A 19,495-nucleotide genomic window follows, 5' to 3' on the forward strand; every position below is an offset into this window, starting at 1 on the left:
GTGAGGTTTCACTCTGAACAAAGCAAAAGCAAAATTATTTTTCCACGGTTATTTGCATTATTTGCCCATCCCTACTTTCAGCTTTAAGTGTCTCCACACGCACCTAGGTTTGCTCATCCACACCCGCACACCTGGTTCTCCGTTAGGACTGCCTTGGCATTGCCCCAAGAGCAATGGATTTTGAAGCCAACACCCATTTCTCATGCAGAGGACAATCCCACACCTATGGCTATGCTTTCAAACTATCTACATGCACACAGAGCATATGCAGAACTCAGTTGCAGAGGTGTAAATTTAGATTGTTACAACAATCTTGATGGAAATATGATTAAATTCTTACTGCACCAGGAGCAGGGTTTGTTTAGCTCAGGCCATTTGGAGGAGGTCAAGCTAATGGCAGAACTCCCTGTGAGGATTTTAGATCTGGAATGGCCACACAGAGAGTTCTGCCATCAGGCTGCACAGTTTACCAAGTCAGGTGAGAATGGCCTGTGTATCTCTGTTGCAGTTACAAGTAAATTGCATTTTCACACACATCAGACTTAAGGATTACACACTTGATATTTCAAAACAAAGCCGAATGAGTTGATGCCTCACAGGCTTCCATGAGCTGGCACCAGAGTTGCAGTTCAAGGAATCCTAAACTTCAACATGGAAAAAATGCTTTACTATAAGGGTGGTGAGACCCTGGCACAGGTTGCCCAGAGAAGCTGTGGATGCCCCATCCCTGGAGTGTTTAAGGCCAGGCTGGAGCAGCCTGGTCTAGAGGAAGGTGTCCTTGTCCACAGCAGAGGGTTGGAACAAAATGATCCTTAAGGTCCCTTCCAGCTCAAGCCTTTCTATGTTTCTGTTATGAACATGGACACAAGCACATCATAGATCTGCTTGGATTGCAGGAAGCATTCACACGGTGATACCACATACCAATAAGACTGGAACATGTTCAAATGATGGGCTGAGCTCATTCACCTCTGCCAACATCAGTTCATGTAGCCATGCCTTCCTATTAATCAGTATTTTGCAGGTCTTACCCCAAAGGCAGCTTTTACAGTCCAGCCAGCCACCATGGAATACCCTGGGGAGGACACGAGCTTGTCTGAAGAAATGGGACTTCAAGCAGTGCAGCTTTGTGTGTCTCCACCTTCATCACTGCTCTGCTGGGACAGCAGGGAGGCAGCTCCTGGAGAGTAGGAAGGATGAGTAAAGGAAACCATGCTGGAAGAGATCCACTAAAGAAAATCTCTCAACCCAAAAGGCCCACTCAGAATATCCCTGAGGAGAATGAGGTCCTTTGGCTGGCACAATAAACCATGATCTCTATTCAGAGGGAAGAAGAATTCATATTTTAGGCTTGTCAGTGAAGTGGCTCAGTCCAAAACAGAGGGACTGCTCAGTAGTAAGCTGGATCTGCTACTTTTAAGTGAGGTTTGGCTCCCAGTTCCCAGACTGAAGTCAAGACTTTTTACCTTTTCCTTGTTGACTGACCCTCTTACCACTTACCTCACATAAAAGCATATGATTCTTACAGGTAGTTTTAAGGTGTGGGAGTATTTCATCTTGCATTTGTCAAAGGTTTCTCCAGCCTGTATTTCTGCATCTCTGCATCTCTGCATTTACAGTATTGAAAGTCCTCTCCCTCTGAGCCCATGTTGTACACACGATGAGAAAACCTCCTATAACATCCTAACAAAACATGCTTGAACAGAACCAGCAAGATTTCACTATAAGCTATTTCTGTAGGTTAATTCTATTGCATAATTTAAATGACTGACAATCAGCCATAGAAGAACAAAAGATGTGTTGAACAAGAGAGGGGATCTTCTTAAGTCATATGACATTATTACTGTTTCCAGCTCGAATTTTCAGTGTCAGAGCACCACAGAAACATGGGAGAAGCCAGAGGTGGTCCATTACTGTCTCAGCTGAGCAGCGTCTTTGTGTCTGACTTCTGAGTGACTGATGCCACTGCCCCTTTTACTTTCCTGAAGGGCCTGAAATGTGTTCAAGCTCCACTATTTACTAAAAGTACTTATTTTCAAATTGTAATAGGCTGTGCTTTTATTCACTCAAATTACCTTGATTTTCTTTTATTTTCCTCTTTGGAAACTATATGGAAAGAAACCCTTTAGTAATAGAGAAACCAGCAACTTGTGGGACGAGTTCAGGACTGCTTGGGAAAAAGAGACCCAAGGAGCACACATTATTTATCTTGTATTACTCTACTTTTTTTCCAAACGTGCTTTTATATAACATGACAGGTTATCACTTCTTGCCTTTGGCTACAGATGGGTAGGACTGCAAACAATCAAATGCAAATCAAGAACAGTCTACAGCAGACACACCATTGTATTGTCATGGCATCACTCCTACTCACTCCATTAGTCAAAGCACTCCCTCGGTTTGGTTATTTGGATGGAGTGGCTGGGTGGAGACGGAGTGTGTGGGTGGATGGCCCTTCTCCAGCAGAGCAAACACTCTCCTCAGGGGATGTCTCTTACGACAAGGAATTCCTCGTGACATCATGGGCTGCTTGACGGGAGTGATGTGCTCGAGCTGGAATGGCTCCTACTGAGTTTTATAACACAGCCAAAATAGGATGAGCAAATCCTACAAGAATAATCAATTCAGGGGCGTGGCTGTACTTATACCAGGATTTTTCCTTCCTTCCCAATAGCAAGATGTGTTTCAGAAATGCAGCTTCTAACCCCAAGAAAGCTGGATGCAAACACTGACGGTGATTAGCAGAGCTTTCCTTTAGTTGGGTTTATGCAAAAAATAACAAATCAAAAGTTTTCCTTTTCAGGATCAATTAAAAGAAATCTCCTCCACACAACCCCATAAAATAACCCAACAGTCTTCAAGAAAGGATCAAGTAGTTTTTAAACTAAGTCAGCCCTGCTTTAGATTTAGATCTATCTTTACTATTTAGAAAAGGGCTGACATTTGCTTGCCAGGAAAAAAAAAAAAAAAAAAAAAGGAAAGAACTGCAAATTTGGGCTACAGAAACTGAGGAATTGTTTGTCCTGTCTAAGTCACCAAAAACCCAAGAGACATTTACTCAAGCACTTCACATCTCAAAAATGTTCACACAGTGTACAGATAGAGCTGGCATCACTGACAGAGGACATCTCATCAAAACGTAACACATTCTATAAAGCATACAGTGGGCAGCACCACAGGGATGAGAAATATCCTTTTTGCACTGTTTTTGGCTAACAGAGCACTGCAAGCCCTGGTCAGGACTACAAAACACAACAGGACAAGGCAGACGAGGGATATTCAATCTTCTCTAACTCCTGGGTAGAGCTTTAGGGCAGGAGCTTTCAACTCAAATTTTCTGCGCTTTACTTGGCTTAGAACAACTGACAAGGGCAATTGCTACACACTTTCATTGTTTCAGTTAAAACAATTGGGAAAGGACAGATGAGTATGGCTGCACACATCGAAGTGGGTAAAAAAATATATATATCATATATGTACATGATATTAGAAGAACAATGTGATTACATCCAACAAGCTGTAGTACACAGGACCTGATATTAGAAAAATAATCAGCTTGCCTCAAAAAATGAAATTTTTGTCTTCTAGAAAAGATGCAAGTAAGAAAGAGCACACAGCTTTTGTGAGATGTCATAACATGGTATCAGCAAAATAGAATTCCCAAATAAACCTGAGCTATTATTCCAAGGGAAATATTGTACAGTAATTACAATTTAGTGAGAAACTAAATTGAAACTAATTGAGAAAATTAAGGGAATATGTATTGTGGCCACATCTCTGCCTTGGATCTGCTAACAAGGAGCTTGGTGAGATGGAAGAAGGAAAGATTTGGCTACTGGTAAAAAGAATTCCTCCTCCTGCGCTACAAAACAGTCTGTAAGCCCAAATATAAACTCATAGTAAGAGTGTTTCCAATAATAGGCAAAATATTATCACAATTATCTGTGTTACACAATGGCTGAAAATCTCATTTGTAAAGAATCCACAGGTTCCCCAAGAGATGGAATCTCTGCCGTGGCTCCTGCAATAGTTCAGGATCTCTCCCTAAGCACGATCAGGGCACGTTTGACCCCGGCTATCCCCCACATCCCAGGACACCATCCTCCCAGGTTGTATCCTACTTCTCCTTGACGCCACACTACACAAACACACCCTCCCAGGCCCCAGCACACCTTTCCCATTATTTGAAATGTTTTTCACTGCGGAGCACATGTGCATTCTTCCAAACATGCGTAAGAGCTCCAGAGGCCTGGGGGAGCTGCAGCCCCTGTGGCGCGCAGCAGGAACGCAGCCAGCCCTCCTGAAAAGAGAATTGCCCTGAGCAATGCTTAGTCTTAGATTAGCTGCACAACAGGGAGATCTTCCTATCTGGAAAGTGCATATTTGGAGAGGTACACCTCCTGTCAAGGCTTTCCCAAGTGGCTCCCAGGTGCACCAAGGCTAGCAGGGGGTATTAGAAAGAAGGTGAGAACAAACTCTGGCATGGGAGAGAGCAAACACGCTAAATTCTCCTCCTAATCCCTGATATTTAAGGGATCGCTTTAAACCCTGCAGCACAAGATGTGTGATTCGTGACAGCATATGTTCTTTATTTGGGTTATTCCTATTATTCCTATCAGTGTTTGCTATTGTCTTTTCTGCAACAGGAGCTCGACAGCCGATTAAAGCAGCACAGGTGACAGGCAATTTTCCACAATCCTCTCCCCTCACAGTCCCATTCCTCACCCTAATTTAATCAGGTGTTTTTAGCCTGGTATAAATACCATGCTTTACTCTCTGAGGCACGCCACACCTAAGGCTCACCTACACACTGTGTCACTGGCATCTTAAATCACCATTCTGGCTCCAGGGTAGCTCTAGGAGTATCAGCATGTACTGACTATCCCTCATTAAAATTCAGCGGCGCTAGAGCAGATGAATTGTGCAACCCCATTGTTCCTGCTGTGTGGTTGCAAGCATTCATATAATCTTATTAAGACTTTTGGGTGGTTCGCATGCATATTTACACTTTAATTTTCCGTGCTGTAGGTTCAAAGAGGAGTGTGTGAAATGGTAATATATGGCTCTTGGGTCTCCTAAAATAAATACAAAGTGATCTAACGTCACCATGGTGTAGAATTAATGCTGGAGCAAGGAAAAAGTCCTGTAAACTCTTCTGGGAAAATTAGAAAATTTGTTTGGGGAAAAAAAGCATTGTCTTTGAAAACCTTCATGTTAAATAAAGGTTCTAATATTGTAAGCTTCAGTAATGCCCTGGAGCCCTTTCCACAGTGCAGATACTCTCTGTGTCTGCCACAAGATAAATCCAAAACGGAACTGCAGTGCCCTCCTTGGGGATCTTCCCTGCGTTTCATTAGGGACCTACACTCCTCAAATATCAGCAATTGGCAAAATGAACAAAATTAGAAGGAAATACTTAGGTCTATTTTCTCATAAGGAATTTTGCTTTAAGGGACCCATCAGAAAGAGGTGAAGGGAAAACATTTCCCCGTTTGTTGTGAAATCCTTTTCCAAAAGGATTTACATCAACAATTCTGGGATACCTCAAAATATTTGAAACTTTGCATAATGCTTACAAAACAGTACAGATGAGCAAACCTTGGAAGATTACAAGGAAGTGTGGTTGCTGATGATTCCCAGAAAAATGCTTTCATCACACAAATATGGTTGAGGGAGAGATAAAGGAAAAGGAAAGACTCAAGCAACCTTGACCTGACAGGGTAAAAAAATCCCTCTATACATAACTGTGCTGAGTTAACACACTGGCAACATCAGCTCTAGCAGCTGGCAAAGACATTACCAGCCGTTGTAAGAAAGAGTGCTTGGATTTGCATCCTCAGCATTATTTGTCGCCTTCCCCTTCAGAAAGTGTGGCCATGGCATCCTCAGGGTTTCATAACAGGGTCTGATTTGTGCGTTCCTCCAGTCTCCCCTGATGAACACCAAATGAAACATGTGCACCTAAGAGTTAGCTCGGGAAGAAGATGCTCTGAGCTCTCTCCACTCTTGTTTTCATAGCACACCTACACTATTTCCATGTGCTTTTATTGACACAACTGTATTTACATTTCTATTTGATGCATACAATGCACATCAGGATTTAATGGCACAGACAGGACAAAAGTCCAAAAATTCCAACCTATTTCTCAACTATAAGACTTAACTCACCCCAGCCCTTGGCTTCTCTACAGAGACCACCAACAGAGGCAACATCTAAAGACAACTGAAGTAGTTTTCTTTGGAATATGAACACGAGGAATTCAACTGACACTGGAGGGATTCTGGACAGGGGGTTATACACCTGCCAGGAAGAAGCAGCTATTTAGAAGGCTGTCTCTGGGGTGTTTTCCCTTCATTCCCTCACTGATAAAAGAAAAGTAGCCCATCACATAAGGTGGTGCACACCCCAGAGGGCTTCTTTCCTCTCTCCCCTTCCATTTCCACTCTTTTGGTAAGGTGGGAGAAGTAAAGAGCAGCTGGGGCAGCCATGAAGTTTGTCCTTTTTGTGGCTTAATGCTGCAGAGAGTGGTCCCTGCTTTCTTTAGTCCCAAGCTGGCAGGTACAGCTTCAGTGAGGCTGCTGCAGTGGAAGTTCAATAGACAAGCTAAAGGGATGGCTGGCACTGATGACTTAAACAGAAAACCTTGTGTTTACTGGTCCAGGATCAAGCAAACTGTGCTGGCCTAAGCCTTTCCTATACATATATACATATATATACATATATTAACATACTTCATTACATAAAGTCTTTAACCGTAGTGAGTGAAACATTACCAGTGGGAAATCCATGAAAGTCAGAATCCACAGAATGGAATGTTTTGATTTGTTTTTGCCTACCCTCTCTCAGGAGACAATCAAAGAGTAAGCAATATTTTAGCTTTCCTCAAATTAATTATTCGTAAGCTTTTCCCCATCAGACTTCCCTCTTGGTGCAGAATAACATACCTCTCCTCAGGAAAAAAAAAAAAAAAATTCCAGAGGAAACATCTTAGCACTTCTTATGTGGCCCAAAACAAATACTCCATTACCCAGTAAAATCTTTTATAAGAATAATGGGCAAGGAAATGGCTAGAAAAATAATTTCTGAAAATCCAACAGCAGAATAAAATGGGAAAATGTCTGGGTTATGCATCTGTATTTTACCAACATCCACTTTCTAGTCTACTGTTTTCCTAGTATATGAATATTAGGCTTTACTTCATCACACTAAATAAACCTTTCAAGTGTTAGAGGGTACTTTCAGAAATAAATATCTGGAGGCTGTTTATAGATACAGAAGTATGACAAGGATGTTCTAAGTACAGAAATGCTAAATAAAGTCACTGTTGAGGGAAACAGAAACTTGTTCATCAGTTCTCATATTTTCAAAAGTTTTGATCCTTTTTCTACATCATTTAAAGCTGTCCAAATCACCAGTGTCCATAGTACATATACCAGTGTTCATAGCACAAAGAAATTCTCTCCTATCTTTTTATACAAAGCACACCTATAAGCATTAGCTTTATAAGGGAATCCTTCTGTACCAGGACTTTGGAATTTAAAGTTGTGACAGATAAGCAGGCAATTTAAATGTGTTTAATACTGGAATCATTTCAGAACAGCTAAAAATATCGGAAGCTTTTTGCTTCAGAATTCACAATTTCTCAGTACAGCTTTCTCACACAAAAGTCTATATTTTCTTTGATATTTCATGATTTTTTTAATCACATGGTTAAAAACAAAGTATTTTGAAAGACAATTTGGAAAAAACCCAAATCCAGTATCAACAGTGATTTTTTTCTGAAACATCTAGAGTTCACTTAGATTTTTCCTGAAACAAATGCCAATAATTCTCTTTCACATTCTATAAAATCCAGATCAGACTGGGATCCTAGTGCTCCTAGCAGGATGTGCAATGTAGCACACAGGACATGCAGAACTCCTGACTGGAAGCCGAAGCTCATCTTGCTCAAGTAGGAAACACTTTTTTTTAACAAATGAGAGTAACTTCTCCTGGGTGTTGTAATTCTATCATCACTTTGAATCTGAAATCAAGATTGGATGCCTTTCTAAAAGATGCGCTCATGGCTCAGTTCCAGATTAATGTCTTTGATAGTTCCTGCGCTTGGTAGGAAATAATATAAAAATAGCAAGGTCAAATTCTTTGGCTTGTTTTATACCACAGGTCAAAGTGGACAACCGCGATTCCCTGAGGAACTTTGAATTCACTGCCATCATCAACAACAGTAATAATTACTGTGTGTCTGGAATATTTGATTTAAATCCTGATGGCAAGCAGAAGAGAAGGGCATGAAGTATCATCAGAGCACACATAAGCTGTTTGAATCCCAACTCACTTCACAAATGAGATTTTAGGAATTCTTCTGGCTCCAATCTGTTTACTGTGGTGCAACGCAATCAGCTCCAGTGTTAGTACTGCAGATAAGAGTTTCTCCTTAAACAGACATCAGGGATCTATCATTTAGTTTACACACAGAGGGAAGACATCTTTTTTCAGCTAAAACTAGCAGGTTAGGTTCAGATATTCAGAAGTCTTTGGAAGAACAAAGATCATAACAGGTCACATGGACAGGGATAGTGGAGACAAAGCTGATGCTTTCACAGGTGGATGTTTCTAAATGTACAGTTCTGGCCAATTCTCCACTGCAAACTAAAGCAGAGGGCAAAAAAGAATGATCTGTGATAAAAGAGCTACCAGCAGTGATCAGCTGTGGTACTTAATCATTCAACACTCCTGAAAGCTGGCTTGTTACCCCTGCTGGAAGAGAGACCTCCAAGGGCTGCTCAAGGTGGATGAATCACCCTAAATGACGTTAGCTCAGAATAACTGCACTGACAGGTTGGCTTTAATCACTGCAGGAGCTCCTTGTTTAGTACTAAGATGAGTAAGGCTTTGGCAAGGATTTATTGCTATCCCCTAGAAAGGATGAAGATTTTTAAATAGTGGGTAAAGTAGTGGATAGGGGTTGAATCCTCTCTTTTCCACAGATTGGTTTTGGTTTTCTCACATGAGAAAGGTGGGGCAGTCAAAAGATGCTTCAGAGCCAGTGCTTAAAAATTATTTATCACACTGCCCGCCTCTGCCATGGAAAGCAGCGTAAATAACTGGGATCATGCTAAAACTGCAGACAAAATCATTCTGTCATCCAGATTTCTTCAAATGCTTACTGAGGAGACAGCTGAGGGCTTTGCAATATCATCTCTCTCATGCCAACACCTCTTGCACCAGGCAGAAGGCAAGAGTGCTCCCTGTGGATATCAAAGAAGAAGCACCTGTGCATCTTGCATTGTGTATTTCCTGTCTTGGGTTTACAGAAAAAATAAAGACCCAGCCAAGCCATTGCCCCATAAAATTTGTTGGCCAGAGGAGCTGCTGTACATAGCAGGAGATGCTACTAGTCAGCTGTAGGTGCAGAAAAACCTCCCCGGCTTCCAGTTTTTGTATAAATAGGGATGGACACATCATGGTGACAGTCGGTCCCTGCAGGACAACCTGCACTCCATTTCTGGCAGGCTGCTCTAAGTTTTGCAGCAGTCCTTTGAGATTTGAGGAGTTTTTGTCCACCTTTTTTTTTTATTTCCAATTAAAACCCTTCTTTCTTCTAATAAATATCAGACATGAGAATATCTAAGATTGACAGTCATTCTTTGCCCTAGAATAAAAATGTGGAGTCTGGAATTTTGGAAATTTTGATTTCTTTCAGAGTGTCTATTTTCCTCAAACTCTACACAGGACCAGAAAATAATAAAATTGAGTGGCAAGGTGAAGAAGAGAGAGGAGGGGAGTAAAAACAGCCAAGAAAGCCTTTGAAACTTCTCCAGTCCTGCTTGCTGGGAAGTGTGACAGATAAGGGCTTTCCAGAGCAAGTGCACGTTTCCAAGGTGGATCCCACAGCTCCATCCCAACTGTGTCCCCTCCAATCCTTGACAGCCCTTGGCTTCCTTCCCTGACCCAGCTGGCCAGTTCTTCCTGTTCATGTTCCTTCTTTTAAGAAAGGACTTTATTTATTGAGTTAAAACTCATACTTTAAAATCTAATTTTTCACATTAAGAAGTGTTTGCATAAGCACACAAATGGCTTCTCCCTCACACAAGCCCTAAACCCTGTGGAATTGCCCAGGGTCTTCTGATATTCCTTTTCTAACTGAATAAACTGAGATATGCCTCCTGTGTTCACAACAGCTTTTGAACCTCTTAATCTCAGGACTAAGAGCTTCATAAGGGTAAATCCTCTTGGCTCTGGAAAAACATCTCAGGGCTACACACATTTTTGGCAACACAGAAGTCACTCTAATAGCCAGCTGCAGTTCTGAACCTGCCATTTGAGGGGAGGATAAAGACTCGGGTGTTGTTTAGTCTGGAGGAGAGGAAAATGAGGAATGCATGTGACAAAACATCTTCCAATGTGTAGGGACTTCTAAGAAGAGAGGAATGATTAATTGTTCTTCATAGCCAGCGGAAAGAGGAGGAATCAGAGTGAGCTCTAGCAAAGACAACTTAGCTCAGATATTAGAAAAACATTTCAGCTATGGTGGTGAAATACTGGAACAAGCAACTTAGGAGTGTGGAATCTCCTTCACTGAAATTATGCAGACAAAATTTAGATAAATACCACTTTACAGGCAACCCAGAAAAGTGGAATTTCCTTCGCTGGAGTTTTAAAGAAAACATTAAGACAAATGGCTGGTAGGCATGGCTTAGCTACACCTGATCTGTTTCATCCAGCTCAACAACTTCCAAGGCTCATTCCAGTCACTTCATGATTTACAGGGCAGTGGTAAATTCTCATACGATGGGTCCACCCACACCTCAACTGCACGAGACACTGAACACACACACGCTTTGTGGAGAAGCTCCAAGGAGCTAAACATTAAAAAAGGAAATGGAAAACAAAATTGCTCAAGTCTTGGTGCACATAACAAATCAGCAGCAGACAGACAGGTATAATCTCTGGAATCTTAGAACTCCCAGTCACCCAGTCATTGGGTCATTTCCCATCAGCTGGATGTAAAAGACCATCCCTCATCAAAACCTGCATTAGTCCTGATATCTTCTTCCTCTCATTTTCCCTTTACTTAATGAAAGGAAGCACAGATACTTGATGGCTGGAGTGCAATTAGCTGCATCCTGCTCAGCATGGCTGAAGTTGTATATTTGCATTTTAATATTTTTCCTATTACAGACCTCCCTGTGCTCCCATAAAAAATACAGCCTCTAATCCCCTATTAACTGTATTTAGCAAACCTCAAGTGTTTCCTCCATTTGCAATCTGGCTGGGCTTCAGCCCTGAAGCAAATTTCAGGTGGCTGTGGTCTAAACATTAACTCTGGTCTGGAGCGATTTGAATTACAAACCAAACAGACTGTAAATGGAATCTTAAAGTGCAGTCAGAGCTCAGTCTGGGAACCTGGCTTTGTTCTCCCGAGCCTGCAAACCTCCTCTTGCGCTGCTCCTAGAGCAGTCCAAAAATGGCTCGTTACTCACAGAGAGGAAGCGCAGGTGTTACATTAAAGGATTGCAAAGGGAGCCATTTGGTACCAACAATATAGATTTATTACTCATAAATTTTTTAAATTTCCTTGTGTTTTGTGATTAAAAACACATCATACTTTGATTTCCTAACCACCTCCTGTGTTTTGCTTCCAAATTTTTGACAGCCAGTTAATTATGAAGTTTTCAACTTATTTGCCAAAATCTACCACACACGCATTTGCTGTGTCGCAGCTAAAAGGATTCAGCCACAAATATACCCCTTTTCTACAGCTGCAGCAACTATGACATGATGCATTCTTTAATTATTCACATCCTCCAACAATACAGAAACATCATCTGTTAAGCAGGAGGCTTCAGCTTCTATCCTCATAAAAAAAATCCCTAAAAAACCCAAAGACCAAATTAAGTCTTAGTGCCTTGCTCAGACTGAAGACTTAAAGGAAAAACTACAGGAAGTGGAAAAGGCCTGTGATTTTATCCACACAGCTGGCATTTTGTAGACTGCTTTTAACAGGATGCAAGAAGTGATCAGGTAGACCTTTAAATGACTAGACCCAAAGAAAGGTTTGAAAAGCAAACTAGAATTATAATTACTAGCAACAAATCAGCTCTTGAGCTTTTTTGCATGAAGGAAGCTGCGGATGTGATTAAGTAGAGTGGGGCACATTGGATGAGTGGATGTCTAGGGCTCAGGAATGCAACCTAATAATTATGATAGGTGCAGGTTTTATACTGCAGGCTGAAATCAACTGGACTTCTCATGTACTGGAGATCAGTCACATGCTTCAGCAGCTTCCCGAAGCAGAGGCTGATGGCACAAAAGGACAAGCATGTGCTGATACAAACTGCTAAACAACATTCTCCACTACATCACTGGCAGAGTTGGCATGAATTTACCAGGAGACCCGAGCTGTCATTGAGGTATTTTTTTTCTGTAACAGGTTCATTTTACACAATAGTCAGTCTGTCTTTTTACAGAACAGGAAATATTCTCTTCAGAAAATAGGGAAGGCTATAATCATCCTTTTTGAAAGATCCTTCTCTCTTCCTATCTCAGCTATAGCCATATGCTGGCTACTTTTGGACAAACACTCATTTTTTTAAAGGTATCCTATAACATTTGAGTAACTCTACATCTGAAAATTGCTAACCCTGAAGGACTTTCCATAGCCGCATGAGGCATGCCTTAAAGAGATTGCTCCACAGACACTGCTTGTGGCCAAAGTCAATAGAAAGGAGTTTGATTTCTTTCAAGAGAGACACAAGTAAAATAAAGCCTGTGTTCTCAAGCAGTCCACACTGTAAGCATGTCTAGTAAATAAATAAATAAATAAATAAATGAACAAGTCCTACTTGAACTACTTTGTTCCATTAACTTCTGTATAACACAGGTAGTGACTGGCCTGCTGTTGAGGGTCTGGGACCACAGCTTTCATCCAAAGCTTTGCTCCATCGTGCCCTCAGAACAGCCTCTCTCATCAGCTACAACAGGAGGCTACTCCAAAATTGTTCTTTGCTAAATTCTACTAAAGACAGTTTTTATTTCCCTATTGGAGGTAAGATTTGGATTAGCTAAATGTTAAGCTCTTACACAAACTAGTGTCCGAATTCAGGGGACACACAACATATGGGAATATGGCTGGTCATCACACAGGAGGGATGCAAGTATTTATGAGTATTCATTTATGTTCCAAGCACTTCTTATCCTCAATAGTCTTAATACCCTTGTTTTGCTTGCTGTGAGCTGGCATTGCTCCTTGGGGTGTTTTATTTGTTGGAATACACCTGAAGCACCTGTTCCCATGCCCAATGTGACTGAGCTAAGATCTATGTCTATAAAAAAACCTACCGGTTGTTTGCCATTCCTTGCTCATTATTTCCTCTGTGTCAGATGCTTAAATTTGACCTTGCATAGCTGGGAATTCCTGCACACTATTAAATGGGAGCACATCACGTGCATTTTCTGTCCCAGAACACTATCCAGCAGTAGAGTACTGCTTTGCAACTTGTCAGAGTCATGGGAGCTCCCCTGTGTCTCCAAGACTTTTCCATGTCTCCAGGCTGGTGAATGCCAGGGCAGAGAACAGCCTCTGCCTCTCAGCTCTGCAAACTCAGTAAGGGACATGCCTGTCACCTCTCCAGCCTATTTTGGTGAAGAGCCCACAGACACAGACTTAACTTACTCTTGGGAAATCAGTGCCAAAGCTCAGGGCAGTGAAGCTGAACACACCTGAAAATCTTCCCATTCAACACACAAGAAATGGTCAATGCTGGTGAAATATACAAGTGTGGCTTTTCCTCTGCTTGAGAAAATAGTCTACAACAGAGGAATTTGTCTGTTCAGTCTCATGAACTACCTCTGGTAAGCACTGCCTGGAGGCTGTGGCCCAGAAGGAGTTTAGCTTTTCCATAAAGCAGAGAGGAGGAAAAAAGCTGACTGTTCTAATGCCTTTGTTTCTGTGCCCCAGTTGTGAAGGTTTTCTGAGGAAGCCATGCTGAATGCCCTGGCTCTGTTGGGCAGCTGAGACTTGGGGTTTTTGGAAAGTCCACATGGAGCAGGTCAGATCTTCTGGAAAATGCCGGTGTCCAGCAGAGCTGGGCAACACGGCATCACGGAAAACAATGATACAAGGACATTTCCACAGCTGTGCCCCCCAGCATGGGCCTGGCACAACACAGCTCTGCACTTCTACAGAGACCTTGGCCTGGTTATGTTTTTTACTTTCTCTAGGAGGCTGGAGCCTTTCTGGCCTCTGCTCTAAGCAAAAAATTTTTGGGAAGAAGGAAACAATTCAAAGCAGTGCTGTCAGACACTTGATTAAATCTACAAAAGTCAATCATACCCCTTTTTGCCCCCATGTCCCTGTGGTTACTGGAACCAGCACATTCATCACTCCCATACTGAATCCCACCACTAAGGAGCTGTGTATACAGTGGAAACACTTCTGTGCGGCTTTCCTGGTGAGTCTGCTTCAGCCTGACTCTGCTGTTGTACAACCAAGGTGTGCAGTGATGTTCAGAGGCACAACACTGCTTTTTTCTCCCCCTCCCTGTGGTTTCCGTGCTACAATTAATCTAATTTCTAGTGACCTGGCAAGAGAATGCTTTCCATGTAATTTGGCAATGCCAGGTCGATGCGAAGCATTACTTCTACATGCCAAGAACTGGATTTTCCCAGCACGGCTCCAGGTGCTAACAACAGGATGCAACGCGACCACCAACACCAAAGACTCAGCAGTGAGAAGGTGTATTTTTAAACCATGGAAATAACAAGTTAAAGTAGGGCTTTGTTCTAGATTATTCCAGCTGGTTTTCGCCTTGGCATTGCAGCTAATCTCTAGACCCATGCTGATTTTGCTATAATTTAAAATGTTTTATAATTATTTCATAATCCATTATCCAAGTACAATTATTTTTAGCTTTGTCCTGGGTATGGAAGAGGACAAGCTTCAGTCAGAGGCCCCAGCTGCAACAAAAGACCTGGGGTACCAGGCACAGGGCAAGATATAGCCCTTTCCTCCAGCACCATGCAGGGAAATTGCCTCTGTGCCCTCCACTTATAAAACATCATAAACTTGTTACCTGAGTGCAAACTGAAAACATACTCAGCCCAGACTCTTAGTTTAGTTCTTTTGCTTGATGAAATAAGGTATAAATAACATTTGAACACACTCCCTAAATGTCTAATTCTTAATTCCTGGGATATGCAGTTGAGAGGTTGTGTTTTATAGTCATGTCTGAATATAATAGACTGCAAAATGGAATTCTTTCTACAGTGCTGCAAAGCTTAGGGATTTCAGGTCACAGCAGATGGTACAAGTATTTCCTTCAGGTTCAGCCCTCTATGGTTTTGAATCCCCAATTTCTCTTCACATTTCAAGTTCAACCAAATACTGAAACCAATAACTAGCCCTTGATCACACAGAAATAAAACTGGTAGAGCTGAATTTCTGCATTGTTTACTTACACGATCACTAAAGGAATGATACAGGTTCACCTAATATGTCTGGGCATCTTAACAAAGCAGTTTAATGGTCAGGACCAACATGAGAATTTGGACAAGTTTTACACAGTTTGAATTTCACTGTGATAATTATTACAAAACTCTTGGGTTGTTTTTTCCTCAGACTTGAAGAGAAAAACTCAACCTTTTCACTTCCCAGCCACCCAAAAGAGCTGAGCTGATGCAGGCTGTCATTTATGGCAATGCCTTATAATGGGATTGTCCACTGAGGCAAAGGAATAATCGAGTCCCAGACGCTTTCCCCAAAATCTTCCTCTGCCATAGTGACAGCACCAGTTTCAGCACAGCATCAGCCCATCCTATAGTCCAGCATAAATTCCATTGTCATTGAACATTCCAATTGATTGCCAATATTACTTACCTTTGACAATTTTTGCTAAACAAAACTTACTTTTAGGGAGGAAAAGGACAAATGAAAACCAGTTATGGACCTAATAGACTCCTTAGGTTCTTCTCTTACCCCCTCCATTTTCCTTGCAGCCTCACACTCCTTTTAAGCCACATAATACATCCAAAGTACTATACAGGTGTCTACTTAGATCTCCTCAGAATTTCCAACTGACAGGCCTTATATTCCAGCTGAAAAATCCCTCGGGTCTCAGTCATTTTTTCAAGAAAAACAAAATCCCTATTGGGAAATTAAAATAAAATCCTGTTGGTTACGATCAGCTGGCTGTTCATTGGAAAGACGTAAAAGCCTGAACAGGCATGGAGCACTGGAAAGAGATGACACTAGAGACATTCAGATGCTAACAGGCTTCAGGGGAGCTCTGCAGGCTGTCTCAGTCATCTCCATAGCTACAGCTCAAGTTGCCTCTTATTAAAGGTTTTGACTGGCTGTCCCTGAGATTTTATTGGCCTGCTCCTTCCATCCATGAAACCCATGGAAACTCTGCTTTTAAAGCACTCTGCAACAGCACACAAAGCTTTGCAAAGATATGCGTGGAAGCACTTCCAAAGTGGGCACCAAGGCTGGAGGAGGAAGGTACAGCTTCAGCCTCCTCATGGCCACAGGGCTTTGTGAAGGATCTTGACAGCTACAGAACAGCTTCAATCACTGGCTGCAGGAGAGGCTGAACATGAGGCACAGGGAGACTTTCCATGGGCAAAGGAAAAGGGTTCAGCTCGGCAAGGAAGAGCAGCCACACAGAGCTGGTATGACTGCCCTGAAATACTCCATGTCATCTTAACAATCACAGAATAGTTCAAGTCTGAAGGTACCTGTGGAGACCACCTAGTCCAGCACCCCTTCTGAGGCAGAGGCACCTGGAACAGGTGACACAGGAATGTGTCCAGGTGGGTTTGGGATGTCTCTAGAGAGGGAGGCTCCACAGTCTCTCTGGGAAGCTGTTCCAGTGTCTGCCACCTTCAGTGTAAAGAAGTTCTTCCTCATGTTAAGGTGGAACCACTTGTGTTTCAGTTCATGGCCATTGCTCCTCATCCTGTCACTGGGCACCACTGAAAAGAGTCTGGCAGCTTCCTTGGCACCTCTTTGAGATATTTATGTGGATTTATGTGATCCCCTCCATCTTCTCCAGATTAAACAGACCAAATCTCTCCTCATAAGAGACATGCTCCAGACCCCTCATCATCTTTTTGACAGTACAGTGGATCCTCTCCAGAAGCTTCTAGTCTTTCTTGAATGTGCCCTATCCAGATCCTCAATTTGCACAGTTACTTTGATTGCACGGATATTTCCGGATCAATTCTTTTCCGCAAGGGCCCTCCACTGAACATATACTTTCTGTAATAACACAACTCATTTATTTAGGATTATGGCCTCCTAATTTTAAGCAGGACAACTATGTTGGCATTCTACAGTGTGGACAACTCTCTTGGCAAAAGGATCTTCCCTCCTCACAAGAAACAGCTATTTCTCAAAAAAATACTTTCAGGTGGAATAAATGAGCCTGGATTAAGAGGGTGTCTGTAGCAAAAGAAGAGTACAGTATTTGTGTATGAATGAAACCTACAATTTTACACTCTTCTTGTTAAAAACAAGAAAATGGCTTGCTTGTTGCGTTGTTTTCTGGGAGGGTTTTTTATGTATACTTAATTTATTTCAGTGCTTCAATTAAAGACTACAAATCGTTTTAAAGAACTGAACTTGGTAGATTTTACAGGATGTTGCAATCTGGGCAGCAGATCTAGGGTTTTGGATATTTACTGGATTATGAAGAATTAAAGTCTGCCTGAGTGTTGGAGCCACCCTGCCACAGACACCAAACATTTGACCAGCGTGGCAAGAGAGTTGTGTGGAAGAAAAGTGGATGTGGTAAGTGGATTAAAAGGGTTTTGGCACCACTTTCAAGGTCTGCGACAAATTTCTAAAATTTATTTTATTGCCCACATTAATGGTTTTGCTGAGTGAACCACTGATTTATTTAGGTCCTCTCCAACAAATTTTCAAAAGTAAGTTCAGCTATGAAATACAATAATACCTCAATAAAATAATTACTTGTGTCAGAAATGGGGGAGGGAGCAAGAAGCTGTCATGGGACAGGTGCTGATATTTAAAAAGAAAAATTAATAGCTACAAAACACTACCAAATGGAAAAGAAACCTTTAATTCATCTGGGAACTGGGCACACAAAGCCTTGTGGAATGAGCACCTGACCTGAAAATTAAGAAACTCAAACAATAACAATAATAATTCTTCTTTGATTCCAGATGAACATTAGTAGAATAGGATGCAAGAACTGCAGCACAGAGCCTCTCAGAACTCATGATTCAAGAGACCACCCTGATGCCCAAGCAGAAGTTCCAAGAGGCTGATAAATCAGGGCACCCCCCTGGGCCACTGACCCCATTTCAATAAGCATTATGGACCTGGTTTGGGGTTTTGGGTAGGGAAGTTACACAGACATCAGCTGTTCACTTGCCTTCAGAAGACAGTCCTTGACCAGCTTTATTTTCTAGTATGGACCTGGCAAGTGTGAGATGAAAGATGCAAAAATAGCATCCTGTCCAGAGGTGTGGAATGAAGGGATAAGAAGGCAGTCTGTAGTTAAATTAAGCACATGAAGTTGTTTAAGTGCTGTAAGAAGGAGATGAGACTTCTTCATGGGTCTTCAGGAGTGTTTAAGTTTCTAAATCCTTGAGATTTACATGAGAACTGGGACTCAAATCACTTCGGAGATGTCCACAGAGTCACATGGGCTTTACAAAAGCTCTGGTCTGCAGTGATTGCCCTAAGTCATACCAGGAATGAATCCAGCTCTCCCAAAGCCCAGCATAATACTCAAAACCAGTTTACTTATTGCAAGGACTGCACCCCTCCTTCCTTCCTTCCTTGAATCAGCATAGAAACATTCCAAAGCCCCGAAGCCCTTTGCAGCTTCCTGCTAGAAACCTCCACACTCCTGATGCTTCCTGGTCCAACACCAGCAAAGGCAATGTCAAGTGTTAGCTCACATCAGGACAGGGACATGGACTTTTTAATCCCATTAAACTTATCAGATAAAATTCTTATTATCCTGCTTCAACACACAGAAGCTTTGCCTTGACTTGTGCTGGTGCCAGGATTTCACAATTCCTATTTTACCCCAAAAACAAAGGCCATATGTCCAAGATTTTTAATTTTTTTTTAAACATGCAGTAGAACAGCAGCAGCCACCACAAAGTTGGACATTTCACAGCCCATGAAAGGGGTCTGGCAGTAGCAGCTGGTGTTAATTGCAGAATTGCAGAGGGGCTACTTAACAGGAGCTACTTAGCCTGGCACTTCATGCACAGAGCTATTTCTGCCACAGACATTGGAAAAATGTATTTGCCAACTAAAATAATCCATGCGGGTCCCTCATGCCCAAGCAGAGCTAAGGAAAACAGCATCTAACATCTTCCACAGAGCATCACAAAACCAGAAAATATTCCTGACATCTGAGATACTCAGGGTAAAATTCCCACCCTGTGGAAAATGCCCATTGAATCATAAAGGGCCAGGATTTCATTTTCAGATTCCACAAATAGTCTTAGACT

The sequence above is a fragment of the Cinclus cinclus genome, chromosome 3 (genome assembly GCF_963662255.1).
Source record: "Cinclus cinclus chromosome 3, bCinCin1.1, whole genome shotgun sequence".
Lineage (NCBI taxonomy): Eukaryota > Metazoa > Chordata > Aves > Passeriformes > Cinclidae > Cinclus > Cinclus cinclus.